Source organism: Neofelis nebulosa, chromosome 5 (genome assembly GCF_028018385.1).
Source record: "Neofelis nebulosa isolate mNeoNeb1 chromosome 5, mNeoNeb1.pri, whole genome shotgun sequence".
In the NCBI taxonomy this organism is placed as follows: domain Eukaryota; kingdom Metazoa; phylum Chordata; class Mammalia; order Carnivora; family Felidae; genus Neofelis; species Neofelis nebulosa.
The window spans coordinates 53,124,469-53,148,728 of NC_080786.1; positions in this window are offsets into that span (position 1 = coordinate 53,124,469).

Consider the following 24,260-nt stretch of genomic DNA (forward strand, 5'->3'; position numbering starts at 1 on the left):
CAGCCCAGGCATTTACCAGAGATGCAATAGCACCAAACTGCAGAGTGATTTCCCTGTGTTGTCCCCTGAGAAGCTTTTTTGGCTGGGTGGGGCCTGTGGTCAGATTATATGTCTGCCCCTAGGTCACTGCTGGTGCCTCATTTGGACTGGTGTGTGTGGTTATCTTCCTTTCTCCTTGGGGCAAAAGGTACTTTGGAGTGGTGCAGTCCCCTGTCGGTGCTGCTTGCACAGTTCCAGGTTTGTAGCACTGCTTTGGTTGGACTCTCGCCAAGGGCATATTGGAAGGAGCAGGTCTGCACAACAAGGTGGGGACTGGCCTCAAGGTGTTAGCAGGGCTTGGGTAGTTCTGCTGTGGGAGGGGACCTGGAGCCACTTTAGAAAACTTCTCTAGGGGCGCCTGGGTGGCGCAGTTGGTTAAGCGTCCGACTTCAACCAGGTCACGATCTCGCGCTCCGTGAGTTCGAGCCCCGCATCGGGCTCTGGGCTGATGGCTCAGAGCCTGGAGCCTGTTTCCGATTCTGTGTCTCCCTCTCTCTCTGCCCCTCCCCCGTTCATGCTCTGTCTCTCTCTGTCCCAAAAATAAAAATTAAAAAAAAAAAAAAAAAAAAGTTGGAAAAAAAAAAAGAAAAAAAAGAAAAGTTCTCTAGGGGCGCCTGGGTGGTGCAGTCGGTTAAGCCTCCAACTTCAGCCAGGTCACGATCTCGCGGTCCATGAGTTCGAGCCCCGTGTCAGGCTCTGGGCTGATGGCTCGGAGCCTGGAGCCTGTTTCCGATTCTGTGTCTCCCTCTCTCTCTGCCCCTCCCCCGTTCATGCTCTGTCTCTCTCTGTCCCAAAAATAAATAAAAAACGTTGAAAAAAAAAATTAAAAAAAAAAAAAAAAGAAAACTTCTCTGCAGGACTGGGGAGAGCGAGTCCATAGGAGAGTGCAGGGATATCACCTATGATATAAGAAAAGTTTGGAAGGTCTGCCCTGGGAGTAGACCTGGAGCTGAAGCCTATCTTGAGAGAGGGCATGTCAGCAGGAGAATGCAGTGGTTGAGGTGGAGAGTGTAGGCACTGCGCTGGTTCTTGCAGATATTTGTGTATTTAGGCTACGGGACAGGGGAGATTAATGGCATTTGCCATCTCCTTTGTTCCTGGAGAAGTTTCCTAAAGATCTCTGCCCCTACCACATGCTCTGAGATTAGTAAAAAAATCTCCTTCCTGTATAACCTCAGACATTTTTCAAACCGATGCTTCTGTGCTTTATCTCCATGGAGCTGCTTGTTGTGCTGTCTCTTTAAGGGTAGGGGCTCAGTTTCCTGTCATCTTCCAGGCTCTCCCAAAGCTGAGCTCACTGATTTTTAAAGTTCCAGGTGTCAAGCCCCACTGATTTTAGAATTCTTGAAACTCCATCCTTCTGATCTTCAAAGTCTAATGTTATGGGGAATTTGTCTTCCTTGTGTGGGTTCCCCCTGCCTGGGGTGCTTGGTGTGAGGGTTTGTTTCTCTCCATTCTTTGGGCCCAGGGCATCCCTTCCTCCTGTGAACAGTCCCAGGCTGCTTTAGCTCTTGACTGCATCTCCGCCCTTCCTACCCAATTTGATGTGGCTTCTTTTCTACATTTAGCTGTGGAGAGTCTATTCTGCCAGTCTTTGGGTCTTTTTTCTAGATTATACACACTGATGTTGGTGTCATCTAGTTATATCTGTGGGATGAGGTGAGCTTAGGATCTTCCTCCTTCACCATCTTTTCCAGAAGTTTGCTTACATGTGACTTTTAAGGAAGTGACTTGAGTTCTCTAAACCTCTGTGTTCCTTGTTTGTAAATTGGGAATGACAGAATCTGCCTTGACTACTTCATAGCAGAAGTAGTACTTTAGCCAAAAGCTAAAGACTGCTTCCTCAATGGGAAGCAGTCTTTAGCTTTTGGCTTGTTGCCTGGCATGTAAGCAATATTCAGTAAATGTATGTTGAGTAAGAGAATGAATGAACAAATAAAGGTTACTGTTTCCCACCACACTTGTAAATGTTATTCCTAGCATGCATAGAAGTTTTTAATTATAGATGTAGTTGTTTGGTTTGTGAAATTATTTGTATAATATTTTGTTTTGACATTTGCTTAACTATAAAAAGGTATACAAATATAATACTGTTTTTATTATCTAGACCCTAGATAGTTAAAATGGAAGTTAAAAGATTCTAGATTCTTCCTCCCACGTTTTAGTCAGTTGCTTGTCATAATATCACACTAATTCATGCCTTCTTTCTTCTCATATCACACTCACTGTTTTGTGTTTACTATTCAGTATATGAAAGTTACAGGGTATATAAAAGCTTCCCAAGTTTAGATTAGAAGATAGTAGGGATAGCAGAGTAACTTTTAGGATACACAACTTAATACTTTTGGGTAACATGGGAAGAAAGGAGTGGCAATATTTCTTATTGACATGAAGGTGAAGGTTGTTGCTATTTATATATTAAGAAATTCACCAAGCACCTTCTATGGTAGGCACTATGCCAGATACTGAGAACAGAATGATAAACAATACAGACACTCTTGCCTCCATAAAGTATAGAGTTTACTTCTGAAAAGCAACTTAAAAAGTTTGTGGAAATAAAACTCACTCTTTGCAAAAAAACCAAAAAACAAAAACCCCAAAACCGACAACAGAGTCCAGTGGGAAGATAAATATTAAACACATATTTGCACAAATAAGTCTATATGTATAAATTATATGTATATAATATACACAATTATATTACATCCAATATACAAATATATGCTAAGAAGGAAATTTAAACACTGCAGTTAAAAATTACAATGGAGGGGCGCCTGGGTGGCGCAGTCGGTTAAGCATCCGACTTCAGCCAGGTCACGATCTCGCGGTCCGTGAGTTCGAGCCCCGCGTCAGGCTCTGGGCTGATGGCTCGGAGGCTGGAGCCTGTTTCCGATTCTGTGTCTCCCTCTCTCTCTGCCCCTCCCCCGTTCATGCTCTGTCTCTCTCTGTCCCAAAAATAAATAAAAAACGTTGAAAAAAAAAAATTAAAAAAAAAAATTACAATGGAAAGAGAGATTTAGATTAGGGGACAGAGAGTGCTGGAGGGTTTCTATAAGGGACTAGAATAAACGGAGGCTTATAGAATCAATATATTAGACAGGTAAAGAGGAGGGATAAGAGCATTCTAGGTAGAAGGAAGTGGCAAAACCCCAAGGTGGCCCCAGGGACATGCAGCAGGTTATAGGTGGTAGAAGTAAGTTGGAGAGGCAAACAGGACAGGTGATGCAGAGCTTCATAGGCAAAATAAAAGATTTAAGATTTTTTAAAATAAATTTTCCCAGCTTTATTGAGATAAAATGGACATTTAACATTGTTTACCGTTTACAACATGATACATGTATAGAGTACAAAATGATGACTACAATAAAGATGATTAACATATCCATAATTAGGTGTGTGTGTGTGTGTGTGTGTGTGTGTGTGTGTGGTGGTAACATTTAAGATCTACTTTCTTAGCAACTTTTAAGTATATAATACAGTAGTTTTAACTATAGTAACCATGCTATTCATTAGAGACCTAGAACTTACTTGTTTTGTATCTGGAATTTTGTATATTTTGACCAACATCCTCCATTTTTCCCACATCCCAGAACCTGGTAACCATCATTATACTCTCTGTTTCTATGAGGTTTTTTTTTTTTCAGATTTTGCTTATAAGTGAGATCATAAAGTATTTGTCTTTCTCTGTCTTACTTACTTCACTTAGTATAATTCCCTCATTGTCCATCCATACTGTCACAAATGGCAGGATTTTTCTCTTATTTTTATGTTTGAGTAATATTCCATTTTATATATACATACCACATTTTCTTTATCCACTTATCTGTTGATGGGCACTTAGGCAGTTTCCATGTCTTGCCTATTGTGAATAATGCTACAATGAACATGGGAGTATAGAAATCTCTTTGAAATGCCGATTTTATTTCTTTTGGATTTATGCCTAGAAGTGGATTATTGGATCATATGGTAGTTCCATTTTTAAGTTTTTGAAGAACCTCCTTACTCTTTTCCATAATGCCTGTACCAATTTACATTCCCATCAGTAGTGCACAAGGGTTCTCTTCTCTCCACCTCCTTGCCAATACTTGTTATCTCTTGCATTTTTGAAAATAACCATTCTAACTGGTGTGAAGTGATAGCTTATTGTGAGTTTACCTTAACTGCAGTTGAGAAGCTATTGAACAGTTTTCAACAGGGAGTAAAATTTACATTTTAAAAGGATTGTATTGATGGATGCATGGATAATGAATTGGGGTCAAGTAAGAGTAACCAATTAAGAGGGTATTTATATAAATTAGACAAGGAATGTTGGTGTTTTGGATGAGACAGGTGAGGGTAGAGAAAAATGAAGGAATTCAGAATGTATTTTGGAGAAACTCTAAGACTGGTTGATGTATTGGGCATTTGGTGATTGGAGGAGATAGTAGATCATGGAAGACTGCAGAATTTGGGCCTGATACGTTAGTTGGATCAAGGAGCTATTTACTGAAATGAAGACAGTTGGAAGAGAAGCACTTTTATGAGAAGATTTAGAAATGTGAACTCAGGAGTCCTTTTTGCAGACAGGAGAAGGAGAGAGGGAGATTGAGAGCAGAGTGTTAAGCTGGCACAAGAAAAGCACTCTGCCAAAACCATTGACTGGGCAATTGGGAGGAACTGACTATCACAAGTTTTTGCAAAAGTGGAGCTCAAATTCTGAAGTGTTCAAAGTTTGCACCATTCACTGGAGTTAATCTTGGTGGGTGGCAGCACTCCTGGGGAGAAGGAAGTTCGGAGGCCTAGAAGTGGACAGCGGACAGCATGGTGTGGGGATCCTCTGGGTCACACTGGGAGAGAAAGTTCCCCTTCCTGGAGCGCATTTGGAAGAGGGTATATTGCCTCTCCAAGGACAAAAGACCTGGATGGTGCCTTTGAATGGCTGTTCATCACAGGGGAAAGAAATGTTCACAGAGGGCAGATAACCTGGTTGCAGCTTTTTGCTGTGCTTTACCATAAACTCAGGCATTGGCATGGCTGTGTGGATGATTTTCTGGGACAGAATGGCACCAGGAACAGTACTGCAAAGCTCTCTTCTGGAGGAGGGGAGCAATACATGCCTTGCTGGATCTTTTAAAATTGAGTTTTGAATCCCAACCATGCACCAGAGATAAAACCCAGGAGAGGTACCAGGCATGGTGATGACCTGGGCATGGAAGGGTTGAGGGCAGGGATCTGACAGAAGCCAGGGACAGAGGAGGGGAGACTGTTTGCTTATCCAGTGGGAGCTCCCTCTCTGGGGACAAGACAGCAGGGTGACGCCGTCTCCCCTCTGCCCACTGGCACAGTTGGACTCAGTGAGTAACACAGTGCCCCCAGTGGAGGCTGGAGATGCTTACACCAAACCCTACTTGACTGCACCCTGCAGGGGCATCTTTACTAGGGCAGGTCTGACGGTGAGCTAGAGCATCGGGCCTCTTCCCCAGAGGACAAACACAGGCACCCCGCTTACATCAAGTCTACTAATCATAGAGTGATCCAAAGTGTCAGCCTTAGTTCTGGTGGAAATAGGACCAAGTTTTTGTGTTCCTTTTCCTTTTCTCAGTTTTTGAATCAGGCTCTTTTTTTTTTTTTTTTTAATCAGTCTTATTTTAACAAACAAATCAAAGCACACCTAATTAAAGGTCCAAATACTCCCCACTGCAAGTAAGGAGGAATGCAGCAGAGGACTGACCTGGGGAAAAGAGTAGCCAAATCACACAACAGAGTGAATACAGCATACATTAGAAACACTTCTTGAAGCACCAGACCCTGGACAGTGTCTGACCCCTTCTTAATATAGCATTACTCTCAGGAGCAGGAAATATAACAAGCTTACATAACATGCAAAAGACAGAAAAGTAGACAAAATGACAAGAGGAATTCTCCCCAAAAGAAAGATCAAGAAGAAACTACAGCCAGGGATTTGTTTAAAACAAAATATAAGCTATATACCTGAACAAAAATTTAGAACAACAGTAATAAGAATACTTGTTGGACTTGCTAAAAGCATAGAAGACACCAGAGAAACCCTTGATGCGGAGATAAAAGACCTAAAAACTAGTCAGACCGAAATTATATAAAAAATGCTATAACTGAGATGCAAAACTGACTGGATGTAATTACAATGAGGATGGAAGAAGCAGAGGAACAAATAGGTGATACAGAAGATAAAATTATGGAAAATAAAGATGTAGAAAAGAAAAGGGAAAGAAAACTGTTAAGGCATGAATATAGACTTAGCGAACTCAGCAATTCCAGAAAGCACAATAATATATCCGTATGATAGGACTCTCCCAGAAGAAGAAGAGTGGGAAAAAGGGGGAGAAGGTTTATTTGAACAAATTATAACCAAGAACTTCCCTAATCTGGGGAAGAAAGACACACAAGTCCAAGAGGCATAGAGAACTCCTGTCAAAATCAACAAAAACAGGTCAACACCATGACATATCATAGTGAAAACTTGAAAAATACAAATATAAAGAGAGAATTATAAAAGTAGCTAGGGACAAAAGGTCCTTAACCTGCAAGGATAGATATATAAGGTTAGCAGCAGACCTGTCGACAGAAACTTGGCAGGCCAGAGGGAGTGGCATGATATATTCAATGTGCTAAATGGGAAAAATGCAGCCAAGAATCCTTTATCCAGCAAGGCTGTCATTCAGACTAGAAGGAGAGATAAAGAGTTTCCAAGACAAGCAAAAGACTAAAGGAGTTTGTGAACACTAAACCAGCTCTGCCAGAATTATCAGGGGGACCCTTTAAGTGGGAAAGAGAGACCAAAAACAAACAATGACTAGAAAGGAACAATCTACAGGAACAGCAACATTACAGGTAATACAATGGCACTAAATTCATATCTATCGATTATTACTCTGAATGTAAATGGACTAAATGCTCCAATAAAAAGGCATAGGGCATCATAATAGATTAAAAAAAGAACCCATCGAAACGCTGCTTGTAAGAGACTTACTTTAGACCTAAAGACACCTCCAGATTGAAAGTTAAGGGGTAGAGAATCATTTATCATGCTAATAGACATAAAAAGAAATCTGGAGTAGCCATTCTTATACCAGACAAACTATATTTTAAACCACAGACTGTATCAAGAGATGAAGAAGGGCAATATATCACAATAAAGGGATTGATCTGAATAGAAAAACTAACAGTTGTAAATATTTATGTCCCCAACTTGAAAGGACCCAAATATATAAATCAATTAATAACAAACATAAAGAAACTCATTGGTAATAATACAATAATAGTAGGGGGCTTTAACAACCTACTTACAACAATGGACAGATCATCTAAGCAGAAAATCAACAAGGATACAATGGCTTTGAATGACACACTGGGCCAAATGGACTTAACAGATATGTTCAGAATGTTTCATCCTAAAGCAGCAGAATGCACATTCTTTTTGAGTGCACATGAATAGTCTCCAGAATAGATCCCATACTGGGTGACAAATCAGGCCTCAACCAGTACAAGAGATTAAGATCGTACCATGCACATTTTTCAACCACAATACTATAAAACTTGAAGTCAACCACAAGGAAAAATGTGAAGGTTAGTTAAGAAACATACTTCTAAAGAATGAACGGGTTAACCAGGAAATTAAAGAAGTTAAAAAATACTTGGAATCCAATGAAAATGAAAACACAACTGTCTAAAATGTTTGGAATGCAGCAAAAGAGGTCATAAGAGGGAAGTATATAGCAATACAGGCCTACCTCAAGAAGCAAGAGAAGTCTCAAATACAGAACCTAACCTTACACCCAAAGGAACTAGAAAAAGAATAGCAAATTAAGCCCAAAACAAGCAAAGGATGGGAAATAATAGAGATTAGAGAAGTAAATGAAATAGGAACCAAAAAACCCAGTAGAACAGATCAATGAAACTAGGAGCTGGTTTTTGAAAGAATTGACAAAATGGATAAACTCCAAGCCATACTTATCAAAAAGAAAAGAGTAAGGGCCCAGATAAATAAAATCATGAATGAAGGAGGAGAGATCACAAACACTGCAGAAACACAATTATAAGAGAATATTGTGAGCAATGATATATTCACAAATTGGGCAATCTGGAAGAAATGGATAAATTCCTAGAAACAGATAAACTACCAAAACTGAAACAGGAAGAAATAGGAAATTTGAACACTCCCATAACCAGTAAAGAAATGGAATCAGTAATCAAAAGTCTCCCAAAAAACAAGAGTCCAGGGCTGGATGGATTTTCAGGAGAATTCTATCAAACATTTAAAGAAAACTTACTACCTATTCTTCTGAAACTGTTCCAAAAAATAAAAACGGAAGGAAAACTTCCAAACTCATATGAGGCCAGCATTACCTTGATTCCAAAGCCAGACAAACACCCAACTGAAAAGAATTACAGACCAATATCCCTGATGAACATGGATGCAAAAATTTTCAAAAAGATACTAGCATATTGAATCAAACAGTACATTAAAAGAATTATTCACAGTGATCAAATGGGGTTTATTCCTGGGCTGCAGGGCTGATTCAATATCTACAAATAGTCAAAGTAATACACCACATTAATAAAAGAAAGGATAGAGACCATATGATCCTCTGAGTAGATACAGAAAAAACATTTGACAACATACATCATCCATTCTTGATAAACATCCTCAAGAAAGTAGGGATAGAAGGAACATACCTCAACATCATAAAGACCATAAATGAAAGACCCACAGCTAATATCCTCAATGGGGAAAAACTGAGAGCTTTTCACTTAGGGACAGGAACATGACAGGGATGTCCTGTCTCACCACTGTAGTTCAACACAGTACTGGAAGTCCTAGCCTCAGCAATCAGACAGCAAAAAGAAATAAAAGGTATCTGAATTGGCAGGTAAGAAGTCAAGCTTTCACTATTCACAGACGACATAATACTCTATGTAGAAAACCTGAAAGACTGTATTAAAAAATTGCTAGAACTGATAAATTCAGCAAAGTTACAAGATACAAAATCAATGTACAAAAATCGATTTCATTTTTATGCACAAATAATGAAGCAGCAGAAAAAGAAATCAAGGAATCAAGCCCATTCACAGTTGTACCCCAAACCATAAGATATCTAGGAATAAACCTCTGAAAACTATATAACACTTATGAAAGAAATTGAAGAAGACACAAATAAAAGGAAAAAACATTCCATGCTCATAGATTTGAGAGCAAATGTTGTTATAATGTCTATACTACCCAAAGCAATCTATACATTAGATGCTACCCCTATCAAAATAACACCAGCATTTTTCACAGAGCTAAAACAAGCAATTCTAAAATTTATATGGAACCAGAAAAGGCCCCAAATAGCCAAAGTAATGTTGAGAAACAAAAGCAAAGTGGGAGGCATCACAATTCTGGATTTAAGCTATATTACAAAGCTGTAATCATCAAGACAGTATGGTACTTTCACAAAAACAGACACATAGATCAATGGAACAGAATAGAGAACCCAGAAATGGACCCACAACTATATGGTCAACTAATGTTCAACAAAGCAGGAAAGAATATCCAATGGAATAAAGACAGTCTCTTCAACAAATGGTGTTGGGAAAACTGGACAGTGGCATGCAGAAGAATGGACATGTACCACTTTCTTACACCATAGACAAAAATAAATTCAAAATAGATGAAAGACCTAAATGTGAGACAGGAAACCATCAAAATCCTAGAGACAAACACAGGTAGCAAACTCTTTGACCTCAGCCATAGCAACTTCTTACTAGACACATCTCTGGAGATAAGGAAGACAAAAGCAAAAATGTACTATTTTGACTTCATCAAGGTAAAAAGCTTCTGCACAGCAAAGGAAACAATCACCAAAACGAAAAGGCAACCTATGCAATGGGAGAATATATTTGCAAATTACATCAGATAAAGGGCTGGTATTCAAAATCTATAAAGAACTTATGAAACTCAACACCCTAAAAGTAAATAATTCAGTTAAGAAATGGGCAGAAGATACGAACTGACACTTCTCCAGAATAGACATACAAATGAAAAAATGCTCAACATCACTCATTATCAGGGAAATATAAATCAAAATTGCCATGAGATACCACCTTACACCTGTCAGAGTGGCTAAAATTAACCACTCAGGAAACAAGAGATGTTGTCAAGGATGTGGAGAAAGGAAACCCTCTTACACTGTTGGTGGGAATGCAAACTGATGCACCCGCTCTGGCAAACAGTATGGAGGTTCCTCAAGTTAAACATAGAGGTACCCTACTACCTAGCAATTGCACTACTAGGTATTTATCCAAAGAATACAAAAATACTGATTCGAAGGGGCATATACACCCCAAAGTTTATAGCAGCACTATCAACAATAGCCACATTATGGAAAGAGCCCAATTGTCCATTGACTGATGAATGGATAAAGAAGTGGTATATACATATAATGGAATATTACTTGGCCATCAAAAAGAATGAAATCTTGCCATTTGCAACAATGTGGATGAAACTAGAATGTATTATGCTAAGCAAAATAAGTCAGAGAAAAACAAATATCGTATGATTTCACTCTTGTGGAATTTAAGGAACACTACAGATGAACATAGAGAAAGGGAAGGAAAAATAAAGATAAAAACAGAGAGGGAGGCAAACCATGAGAGACTCTTAGAGAACAAACTGAGAGTTGCTGGAGGTGGGGAGATGGTGGAGGGATTGGCTAAATGCATGATGGATATTAAGGAGGGCACTAGTTGTGATAAGCACTGGGTGTTATATGTAAGTGATGAATCACTAAATTCTACTCCTGAAACCAATACTACACTATATGTTAACTACCTTGAATTTAAATAAAACTTGGATGAAAAATGAAGAAATATGAACTCAGGATTTTTTCTTTTATTTTTTATCAGGACTTTATTATTTAAAAACATTTTTTTAATGTTTATTTTCAGGAGAGAGAGACAGAGTGTGAGGAGGGGGGAGGGCAGAGAGAGAGAGGGAGACACAGAATCTGAAGCAGGCTCCAGGCTCTGAGCTGTCAGTGCAGAGCCTGATGAAGGGCTTGAACTCCTGAACTGCAGGATCATGACCTGAGCTGAAGTAGGATGCTTAACCGACTGAGCCACCCAGGTACCCAAACTTACTTACTTACTTACTTTATTTGTTTATTATTTTCTTTATTTTTGAGAGGCAGAGAGAGAGCACGAGTGAGGGAGGGACAGAGAGAGAGGGAGACACAGAATCCAAAGCAGGCCCCAGGCTCTGAGCTGACAGCATGGAGCCGGATGCAGGGCCCGAACTCATGAACTGTGAGATCATGACCTGAGCTGAAGTCGGATGTTCAACTGACTGAGCCACCCAGGTGCTCCAAACTTTATTATTTCTTTAAGAGAAATTTTAGCTTTCCAGTAAAATTGAGGGTACATTACAGAGATTCTCATATAACCCCACCGTCACAAATATATAGTAGCCTCCTCCATTATCAACATCCCCCACCAGAGTGATAGATGTTTTGCATTGGTGGACCTACATTGACACATCTTAATCACCCAGTGCATATTTACATTAGAGTTCACCTTTGGTGTTCTACATTCTGTGGGTTTAGACAAATGTATAATAACATATATCCATCATTAACATACAGAGTATTTTCATTGCCCTAAAATTCCTCTGTGTTCTACTTTTTCATCCTTGTCCCCCATCCCACCAACTCTTAACAACCACTGATCTTTTTATTGTCTCCCAAAGTTTTGCCTTATGAATGTCATATAGTTGGAATCATACAGTATATAGCTTTTCAGATTGGTTTCTTTTACTTCGTAATGTGCATTTAAGATTCCTCTATATTTTTTCATGAATTGATGGCTCATTTCTTTTTAGCACTGAATAATATTCCATTGTCTGGATGTGCCACAGTTTATTGATACATTCATCTATTGAGGGACATCCTGGTTACCTCCCAGGTTTTGGCAATTATAACTAAAGCTGCTATAAATATCTGTATGCAGATTTTTGTGTAGACTTGTTTTTAGCTTCTTTGGGTAAATACCAAGGAGCATGATTGCTGGATTATATGATAAGAGTATGTTTAATTTTGTCAGAAACCACCAAACTGTCTTCCAAATTGGCTATAGCATTTTACATTCTTACCAGCAATGAATGAGAGTTCCCATTGTTCAGTATTCTGGATTTTTATCATTATAATAGGTGTATAGTGGTATCTTGTTTTAATTTGCATTTCCCTGATGAACTATGATGTGGAGCATCCCTTTCTATTCTTATTTGCCATCTGTATATGTTCTTTGACGAGGTGTTTTTTGTAGTTTTTGACCAAATTTTTAATCAGGTAGTTTGTTTTCTTATTGAGTTTTAAGAGTTCTTTGTATATTTTGTATAACTTATAGTCCCTTATGAGATAGATATTTTGCAAATGTATTATCTTAGTCTGTGGCTTGTCTTCTCATCATCTTGATATTGTTATTTGCTGATTAGTTTTTACTTTTAATGAAATACAGCTTATCAGTTATTTATTTCATGGATTCTGCCTTTGTTTTTGTATCTAAAAACAAAGATCATCTAGGTTTTTCCCTCCTCCCCCCCTTTTTTTTTAAGGAATTTTATAGTTTTGCATTTTACAGTTAGGTCTGTGATCCATTTTGAGTCAGTTTTGTGAAGGGTATAAAGTCTGTGTCTAGACTAATTTTTTCGCACATTGATGTCTCATTGTGTTAGCACCATTTGTTTAAAAGACTGTTTTTGCTCCATTGTATTGCCTCTGCTCCTTTGTCAAAGATCTGTTGATTATATTTATGGGGATCTATATTTGGGCTCTCTATTCTGTTCCATTTATCTATTTTCCTGTTCTTTCATCAGTTCCACAGTGTTGTGGTTACTGTAGCTTTCTTTACAGTGAATCTTGAAATCAGGTAGTGTCAGTCATCCATATTTGTTCTTCTCCTTCAGTATTGTCTTGGCTATTTTGGGTCTTTTGCCTTGCCATATAAAGTTTAGAGTCAGTTTGTCAGTATTCACAAGATAATTTCCTGGGATTTAATTGGAATTGTATTGAATCTATAGATCAAGTTGGGAAGAACTGACATCTTGACAATGTTGAGTCTTCCTGTTCTTGAGCATTGAAGGATATCCTTTCTTTAATATTTAGAAACATATTTGGATTTTTTATATTCAACTTTCTATATTTTTGAAGCAGCTGCAGAATATATTTATTGAAAAGGTAAATGAGATTTACATTTTTAATCATCATGTTTTGGTTTTTATAAACAAACTTGTCATTAGTTGCGTTATATTTCTTAGTACCTTTGATGCAGATCTTTAGGCAGATAGGAATATGTTAATCACCACACATTCATTCTTTTGAGCTATGTCAGGAGAAGTGGGAAATCAGTTAATACTTCATAATGAGAGAAGGTCTACTTGGCATTACATGACAGGGATGCTGGTTAGATTTCTCAGGTTATGGGATATAAAGGGCAATTAAAGTGAAAATTTTTAATTACCTCTTCAGAATATAAGGAAGATTATTAAGAGTCAATCATATTGGAATATATTTCACAGTCAGAGGAAAGGTTAAAGGCAGTTGAAGTGTTCAAACCTGCCATGTTTTTTAAGGTCTCTGTTGAGATTTCACCAGAACCTTTTCATACTTGACAGCATTAGGCAAATGGCAGTGGGTTCCATTTATATAGGGAATTATTCCTTAGCCTCAAAAAGGGCTGTAAGTGCCTTCCCACTAAAATGTCTACTTGGATGAAGAATGGTTTATTTTAATTCTTAGTCTTTTATAGATCAGTGCTTACTTACTTGGTAGGGATAAAATACATGTTCTTATATTTCGCATTAAAGTTTAGAAGATTTTACTTGGACAAAACCCATCTATCTTTTATAGTTGCAGGCAAAGTGGTAGATTCAAACAGTATCTTAATAAGAATCATGTACCTTCATTTATTTGCCCTACTTGATTATCTGTATCAAATGACATTGAAACACATTGCTAGTAATGCAATGAAATGTCAGAATTGGATACCAATCACCAGAAATTCCTGTGTCAGCATATTTTGGATTATTTAATATAGTCCAGGTTTTCTGTTTATGGGTTACACATCAAAACATGTAGTTAAAAAATATCAAGCTTAAGATCTACTCTTCACCTACTATTTATGCAATGCAAAAGTTAAATCATCGTTAAAAATATTACATTAATTTGATATCTAATTGAGAATGCCATACACATTTAAAATGTCTTCAAGGTATTTAACATATGAAAATCCATCTGTGTTACTGTTTATGTAAAAAAGCTTTTCCTAGTTCCTTGGCACTAACAGTTAAGCTTTATTTTCCATGTCAAAACTTAATAATCACAAAATATGATGTATATACTCAGTAAATTTACTTATGCAGAATACTGAGTCTTTTTTGATCAACTAATTATCTTTGAAACCCTCCTTTAGAAATTTCAGATTTCTGAAAAGCTGTTTAAGAAATAATAAAGTTAGAACATGGGAAAGAGAGTGTGGTTGTGGGACATAAGCCAAAGTAAAAAATAATTATGCAATTAACCAGTCCCTTAATGTGAGTAAGCAGAGGTAATTATACTCAGAAATGATAGATAATATTTATTTTATTTATCATTGTTACCTGGATGTATTACTTTCTTGGGGTTGCTGTAACAGAGCCCCAGAAACCTAGTTGTCTTAAAACAACAGAAATTTATTCTTTCATGGTTTTCGAGGTCAGAAGTCCTAAATCAAGGTGTTAGCAGGGTTGGTTCCTTTTTAAAGACTACTGGAGGATCCTTCCTTGCGTCTCTAGCTTTGGTCAATACAGGTGTTCTTTGGCTTGTGGCAATTGGAAGTCAAATCTCTGCCTCTGTATATAGTTTCTTCCTTGTTCCCCTTCTTCCTGGGTCATCTTTTCTTATAGAATACTTGTCTTTGAATTTAGAGTTCACCGGGCTAATCTAAGATTATCTCATCTTCAGATCCTTTACTTAATTATAGCTGGAAAGACCACTTAAAAAAAAAGAAGGTTACATCACATATTCTGAAGTTTCAGACTTGGATATATCTTTTTGGGGCTGCAACTCAACCCACGACAGTTAATTAAAGAATTGTGTAAGTGTTAATTTTCTGGTTTTGATAGTCGTACTAAGATTTTATAGTTGTACTAAGTCACAAGTATATGGTTTTTATGGATAAAAGTGGATGATACACCCACCAGCCTTTTTGTGGTGGCTCTGGATTTCAAGAAATTTCTTGACTGAAACATATTTGAACTTAACTCCTTGTAAGTTGTTATTATTTTGGCAGTGCTGGAATTTACTTCATAATCTCTCATACAGTGACTTACATTTACTTTGTTTTATGTAATGACCATTGACTGATTGTTTTTAAGGTAGAGTTCCAACCACTATAGAGAGAAGGGTAATTCTGTTTTCCTCTAGTTCCAAAATGGTAAGTTTTTCAGCTTAAATGCTTTGCATTGTAGGCTGTGTGGTACTTAGTCCTTTCAGCAATCTGATTCAGTAATTACTGCAATGACTGCCCTGCAAAGTTACTAGTTGGAAAGTGATTTTAAAATTCAGTAAGCTATTTTGTGGACTTGACATCAACATGGTAGATTAACTGAAGTTTTCATTTGAATAACTGAATTTCTTCGGTTTTTTTTTCTTTGTGACAAGTGATAGTAGTTTTCGTGTCTATAAGCTAAGCCTTAGTCTACTCCAGTGTTCACCATTTAAGTCCCCCTTGCCCCTTTTCAACTGCTTTAAGAAGACTTTGTCTGGAAGAACACATAGCATAAGAGGTATGTTCATGGTTACTCAGTGAAGCTCTTCCCAAATCTGAGTGAGCCTCTGCATATGTATGGGCTGATTGTGGGAAATTGGCCAGAGAAAGTATATAAATATTAATATGCTTCCAGTACCACATCAAGGGATAAAGTGAGAGGAAAGAATAAAAGAACTTTGCCTGTGTACAGATGTGTGGATGCATTTTCTTCTTGGAGCATGAATTTAGTTCACAGCTAGCCTTATAATTGAGGAGAATGTTTGAAGTTAGAACAATAAAGATGAAAGAGGGTTTGGTAGAAAGAAGGAGAGTAGAGAGAGAATTGAGGGTGAAAGAAAGCAGGGAGAAGATGAACCTTCTAAGTTGGCCTGTGTAGTCCTACTGTGTGACAAACTCAATACCTTCAGCTGTATAAATATTTGAACCCTGCTTTTAAATTTCAGCCAGAGGCTCATTAGTTACCTATATATTTGATCTATTTTATCACTCCTAAGATCACAGCTTGACTTGTTGTTTTAAAATTTTTTTAATGCTTATTTTTATTTATTTATTTTTTTATTAAAAAAAATTTTTTTTTAACGTTTATTTATTTTTGAGACAGAGAGAGACAGAACATGAACGGGGGAGGGGCAGAGAGAGAGGGAGACACAGAATCGGAAGCAGGCTCCAGGCTCTGGGCCATCATCCCAGAGCCCGACACGGGGCTCGAACTCACGGACTGTGAGATCGTGACCTGAGCTGAAGTCGGACGCTTAACCGACTGAGCCACCCAGGCACCCCTAATGCTTATTTTTATTTTTGAGAGAGACAGAGACAGAATGTGAGTGGGTTAGGGGCAGAGAGAGAGGGAGACACAGAATCTGAAGCAGGCTCCAGGCTCTGAGTAAGCAGTCAGCACAGAGCCTGATGCAGGGCTCGAACTCATGAACTCTGAGATCATGAACTGAGCCAAAGTCAGACGCTCAACTGACTGAGCTACCCAGGCATCCCGCTTGTTAGTTGTTTTAAATTGCCAGATAACAGAGTTCAATCCTGTGTTTGAAGAAAATAAGCAGAAGGCTTCATAATTATCCTTATGGAACTTAAATTCTAATCATGAACTCTGCAACACAACACAGATTACAAGTAACAGAGTATTTTACTCACACAGAATACGCTGAAGTTGAGCATACCCTTTCCTCTGTGAGCCCAGAGTTAGTGGCTGTTGAAATCTTATTCCACAACACAAAGCCTAGAATCCTATTGGGAGATTTATGGGGGTATGTTAAAAACTTAACTTTTTCAGGGTGCCTGGGTAGCTCAGTCAGTTAAGTGTCCAACTCTTGGTTTTGGCTCAGGTCATGCATGATCTCACAGTTTTATGGGTTCGAACCCCTGTCAGGCACTGTACTGCCTGCCTGGGATTCTCTCTCTCTCCCTCTCTCTTTGCCCCTCCCCAATTCTCACTGTCTCTCTCAAAGTAAATAAATAAACTTAAAAAAAAAAAACAGCATTTTCATGCCCATCAAGAAGTGATGATGTGTACTAATGATTAAAATTAAATCATGTTAACATGTTAACATTTTGGCTATGAATGTTGGCTTCTATAAAAATGGTAACTCATATTTTGAATCACCTCACATTAAATGTTACTCTTCTATTTATCTATTCCTGTAGCACACCTCCCCTCTTCTCTACCTGTCACAGTAACCTGCACATAGTAGGCACTCAGTAAATAGATGTTTAATTTAAAAAGTGATAACAGAAAACGTTTTCAGAACTTTTACCTACTACAAATATGCAAGGCATATTTTTAAGGGAAAGCAAGCAATTTTCTTTTTAGAAATTTTAGGTGTTCACTGAACTAACATTTACTATAAATTTGTTACATTCTAGATATTCCTAGGGAATCAATGATGAATGGAACATGAGCCTTGAGCTTACAGTCAAGTTAGGGAGATAAACATAAATGCAAGGCTGTCACCAACTATGATCCCATTTATAGGTGTTTAGTTTGCTCAGTAAGTGCACTCTCCCCACTCCCTAGGGTAAATGTGGATTTCTCCCATCCTTGAGTGTTCAGGACTCCTTGCCCATTATGGGTTTCCTAGAGTGTGAGGAGGTTTGATGGGATGAGAACCAAGTAATGTCTTCTGGTGTGGAGTGTATTGGCAGTTGACACTAAGTTCACTCAGAACAGAGGTGAGGGGAAGGAGGCGAGTGACGAAGGGCATCCTCTCTGGTACAGAAGAGGGATCAGGTGGCCTAGGTGAAGAAGATGGGAAATCCTCCTTGAAGATGAAAGCTGAGCTGTCCTTGGGTAAGAAATCCATTTCAACATGGCTTCCATTTGTTCTCAGGCCTAGGGACTCCCATCATTTTCCATCTCCTTCCCTGAACTTGCTTTCCTTTTCCTCTAGTCCTCTTGAGTCCCATGTTTCCCTCTGTATTCTGCATCAATTTTCCTGCATTTTCTTCTCTCATACACGAACTTATTGGAAAGATATTACCTACCCCCAATTTTTACCTAATGTTTCTGGAGGTCAGGAGTAAAATCTTCCAGTGCCCCCAGATAGTGAGGGAATATATTTCCTTTCATTCTACAATTGCAGCAAAAGAGGGGAAGAAAACATAACATTTACATATTAAAACAGGTTAGCATATTAATATTTACACTCACATAAATAGTTTCATGAGCTTCAGTAGAGGCATATAAAAAAGTCTGTGAGAACAAAGAGAAGGGAGCAGGAGGTGAGTGCAGTTTTATCTGAGGAAATGATGTTGGAGCTAGGCCTTGAAAGTTGTGTGGTATATCTGATGGAGAATTCAGGTGGAAAAAAGGAATGCAAGGAGCCACAGAGGTAAACATTTTGGAAAGGCTGGGATAGATTTGGTGGGGGAATGGTGGACTAAGGCAGGGAAGCTAGATATGAAGGAGCCAGATTGTGATTAGCTGTGTAAGATATGCTAACGAGTTGATCTTGACCTTCCAGGCAACGGGAAACTATTACCTAAAACTCACAAAGGCATCTTTTCCAACCCTCCCTCTAAATCAGTCTAGACGTTAATAGCATTCCTCAGCCTCACAATAAATACGGGGTCATCCTGCCAACTTGGGCTCACCCCAAGAAGCTAGAGAGCAGTTGTCATCTAGTAAATGAACCACATGTTTAGCAGGAAAAGGCACTGCTTCCTCTCATTCCTCCCATCCTGTCTAGTTAATCAATACTTGTATATCAACAGAGAGCTGAAAAAAAAGAAAGGAAGATAAATTATAGTTGTTGAGTAAAACGGAGCCTTCAGATTCATGGAGGCCTTCCAGGGAAAAGCAAGGTCTAATCGGCATTTCTTATCTTCCTGGTTTGGGCTCAGGTGATGAATGAAAATGGATTCATGGACACAAGTGACAAAGCCTGATGCTCCCAGAGTGATGAACCCCTTCCACGTTTGTCCACTCACTTTCCTGGAAAATGAGGAGTTGCCTTCACTTTTTCCTTTGTTTTTGTTCTTACTGTCAAAAAATAAAAATCCATTAAAAAATGAAGTAAAGAGTTATCATTTATCATGCTGTGGTAATCAAAAGAGTAAGTTTAAATACAAAAGTGGTGTTAGGATTTAAATAATCCACTTAGAAGTAAAGCCAAAATGATTAAAATTTACCAGGAAAAACATACAAACATTCAAGTTTTACCTTTTTGGGTATCACCCGGGGCATATTTCTCCTTTCAGCTTTCCACTTTATCTACACAGTTTTTGTCTTGAAACTATCCTGGAACCTTGCAGGGCTGACCTGTACTGTAGTGAAGCTTCTGTAAATCTGTTCTGATGATAAGTACAGCCAGCAATGGCCTGGGTGAATTATGTATGGAGAGTGAAAATTAACTGCTCACTTGAAGGGCACAAATGTTGGGAGTTACCTAAGGGCATTTTGAAAATAGCAAGTGTCTGTAACTGATTTCAAAAAGGACATCTCATCTAATTAAAAGCAGTAGACATCACATTAAAGTTGCAAATCATATACTTGGAGTTGCATTTGGAATTCTTCAAATTTCATTTACCTGGACATTTGAATCTGGGTGAGGTGAGAGATGCCGCTGGACTCTAAGTACAACAATTCATCCACTCCCATTGTATTAACTTTTAAACTTCTCCCCAGCCTACTTTCTCCTGCTGACTTCTTTTCTCAGGGACTAGGGGACTGATGATATCAGCAGTAGGGTGCAGCCAAACAGGTAATTGGCTAATTGCCATTGTTGATGGTGGTGGGTATGAAGTCTAGGGGTAAAGAAAGAGGTATTGCTGGTTTTTTTTGTTTTTTTTTTTGTTTTTTTTTTTTTTTACCTCTATCCCTTTTCCTTTTCCTTCCTTCCTTCCTTCCTTCCTTCCTTCCTTCCTTCCTTCCTTCCTTCCTTCCTTCCTTCCTTCCTCTTTTCTTGTTCCTCCTCTACTTCGGTAATAACATTCATCAAACTGAGTTAACAGAGACCTGATTCATAATTCTTGTGAATTGATGATGGTTTTTGTTGGCCTGGAAAGCCAAGGTTCATAGACTGCATGGATCTCTTCCTAAACAGAGTAGGAAGTGGGGTGTCATTTCAGGCAATGCATTTAGAATCCTAGCATCTTAAAATCTCACATGCCTGGACTCATGCTTGAGATTTGGATTCAGTAATTTTGAGTGGAATGCATGGAGCCACAGAGGTAAGAGTTTGGCAAAGGCTGGGGTAGAAATCTGATTTTTATTTATTTTTTTTTTTAAATTTTTTTTTTAACGTTTATTTATTTTTGAGACAGAGAGAGACACAGCATGAACGGGGGAGGGGCAGAGAGAGAGGGAGACACAGAATCGGAAACAGGCTCCAGGCTCCGAGCCATCAGCCCAGAGCCCGACGCGGGGCTCGAACTCGCGGACCGCGAGATCGTGACCTGAGCTGAAGTCGGACGCTCAACCGACTGAGCCACCCAGGCGCCCCGAAATCTGATTTTTAAATATTCCAGGTGGTTTTAAAAATGGAATGTTATTTATTTAAGAAAATTTTAAGTAGCTACAAAAATGAATAAAATTGAGGAATGAACCTCTATGCACTCATCATCTAGTTCCAGCAGTTATGAATTTTTTTTTTCATTTCATCTATGTCCCCATTAAAATTTTTCTCCTATATACTTTAAATTTTTTTTTTAACATTTTTTTTTTAATTTTTGAGACAGAGAGAGACAGAGCATGAATGGGGGAGGGTCAGAGAGAGAGGGAGACACAGAATCTGAAACAGGCTCCAGGCTCTGAGCGGTCAGCACAGAGCCTGATGCGGGGCTTGAACCCACGGACCGCGAGATCATGACCTGAGTCGAAGTCGGACGCTTAACCGACTGAGCCACCCAGGCGCCCCCCTATATACTTTAAAGTAAATCCAGACATCAGGTTATTTCATGAGTAAGTATTTAAGTATGCATCTCCAATAACTTTTTTGTTTTTGTATACCATTCTGGCATGTCACAACCAACAAATCAATAATTCTATATATCAATATTCAGTTCATTTTTATTTTTGTTTCTATTTATGTTTTTTGAGAGAGAGAGAGGGTGCAAGTGAATGGGAGCAGAGAGAGAGAGAGGGAATCCCATGAGAGACAGAGGTGGGGGGAGGGAGAGAGAGAGAAATGGGGCTCGCCTGATGCAGGGCTCATTCTCACCTGATGAGGGACTCGAACTCATAAACTGTGAGATCATGCCCTGAGCCAAAGTCAGGTGATTAATCGGCTGAGCCACCCAGACACCCATCAGTTCATTTTTAAATTTCCCTGATTATCTCAAAGATGCCTTTCTATGATTTGTTTATTTAAATCTATCCAAACAAGGGTTATACATTACAGTTGGATACTCTGTGTCATAAATCTCTTTATTTTTTACTGGTCTCCATTTTCTTTATGACATTGATTTGTAGAGAGATCAGACCTTATCTAGCTTTAATGTACATATGAATCACATCATATGAATCAGCTTTAGAATATTTTCATCACCTCAAACAGAAGCTCTATACACTTTTGTTATCATCCCCTTATCTGTTCATCTTTTATCCAGTCCCAAGCAACCACCAGTCTACTTTCTGTCTCTATAGATTTCCTTGTTTTAGACATTTCATATGACTGGAGTGATATAATATGTGGTCTTTTGTGTTGGCTTCTTTCACTTAGAATAATGTTTTCAAGGTTTATCTGTGTTGTAGCATGTATCAATACTTCATTTTTCTGGCTGCCTACTATTCCATTATAGCACATTTGTATGATGCTTTTTATTTTTCTATATCATCATCAATTGATGGATATTTAGGTTGTTTTCATCTCTTGGCTATTATGAATAACACTGCTAAAAACAATCTTGTACAAGTTTTTGTGTGGACATGGGTTTTCATTTATCTTAGGTAAATACCTAAGAGTGGAATTGCTGGTAACTCATATATTAACTCCATGTTTAATCATTTGAGGACTGCCACACTTTTTTCCAGAATGGCTACACCATTTTTATTTCCACCAGCATGTATGAGGATTCTGATTTCTCTACATCCTTGCCAAAACTTAATTTCCAGTAAACTTTTTTTTATTATAGCCATCTAAATGGATGTGAAATGGTCTCTCATTGTAGTTTTTTCATTTACTTTTTAAAACATTGTTACTTATTGAAGTATCATTGGCATACAGTGTTACTTTAGTTTCAGGTGTATAACATATTGATTTGACAGTTCTATACATTACTCAGTGCTCACCATAAGTATGGTTACCATCTGTCACCATGTAATATTATTACAATATCCCACCTCCTCTCTGGCAACCATCATGTTCTCTTTAATTAAGTCTCTTTAAGACTATGTTTATTTTTTGCTTGTTTAGTGTTTTTTTAAATTTATTTTTTTAATTTGAGACAGAAAGAGAAAGAGCGTAAGTGGGGGAGGGGCAGAGGTTGAGGCGAGAGAGAATCCCAGACAAGCTCTGTGCTATCAGGGCAAAGCCCAACTCAGCTCAGTATTTTGCACTGTGAGATCATGACCTGAGCCAAAATCAAGAGTCAGCTTAACAGACTGAGCCACCCAAGCACCCCTGTTTTTGTTTTTTAGATTCCACATATGAGTGAAATCATAAGGTATTTGTCTTTCTCTGTCTGACGTATTTTTTTTATTTTTATTTTTTTTTAAATTTTTTTTTCAAAGTTTATTTTTGAGACAGAGAGAGACAGAGCATGAACAGGGGAGGGGCAGAGAGAGAGGGAGACACAGAATCTGAAACAGGCTGCAGGCTCTGAGCGGTCAGCACAGAGCCCGACGCGGGGCTCGAACTCATGGGCTGTGAGATCATGACCTGAGCCGAAGTCGGACGCTTAACCGACCAAACCACCCAGGTGCCCCTGTCTGACGTATTTCATATAGCATAATATCTGGTGGGTCTATTCATGTTATCACAAACAGCAAGATCTTATCTTTTTTCATGGCTAAATAATATTACAATGCATATCTATACCACATCTTAATCCATTTATCAATGAATACTTGGGTTGCTTCCATATCATAGCTACTGTAAATAATGTTACAATAAACATAGGACTGCATATATCTTTTTGAATTAGTGTTTTCTTTTTCTTTGAGTAAATACCTAGTAGTAGAATTACTGAATCATATGGTAGTTCTATTTTTAACTTTATGAGGAATCTCCATACTGGTTTTCACAGTAGCTGTCCCAATTTACATTTCCACTAGCAGTGCACGATGGTTCCTTTGTCTTTCCATCCTTGTTAACACCTGTTTCTTGTGTTTTTGATTTTAGCCTTCTGACAGATGTGAGGCAGTATCTCATTGTATTTTTGATTTGCATTTCCCTGAAGAGTAGTGATGTTGCACATCTTTTCATGTATGTGTTGGCCATCTGTGTGTCTTCTTTGGAAAAATGTCTATTCATGTCCTGTGCCCATTTATTAATTGGATTGTTTGTTTTTTGGTGTCAAGTTGTCTAAGTTCCTTATATATTTTGAGTGTTAACCCCTTATTGGATATATCATGTGCAAATATCTTCTTTCATTTATCAGGTTGCCCTTTTGTTTTGTTGATGGTTTTCTTCGCTGTGCAACAGCTTTTTGTTTTGGTGTAGTCCCAAATAGTTTATTTTTGCTTTTGTTTCTCTTGCCTCAGAAGATATATCCATAAATATGTTATTAAGGTTGATGTCCAAGAGATTACTGCCTGTGTTTTCTTTTAGGAGTTATATGGTTTGAGGTCTGACATTTAGGTCTTAAATCCATTTTGAGTTTATTTTTGTGTATGGTGTGAGAAAGTAGTCTGGTTAGAACTAGCTAGAACTAATGCTGTGTTGAATAAAGGGGTGAGAGTGGACATCCTTGTCTTCTTCCTTAGTGGAAAAGATTTCACTTTTATTTTTAAAAATTTTTTTGTTTAAAAA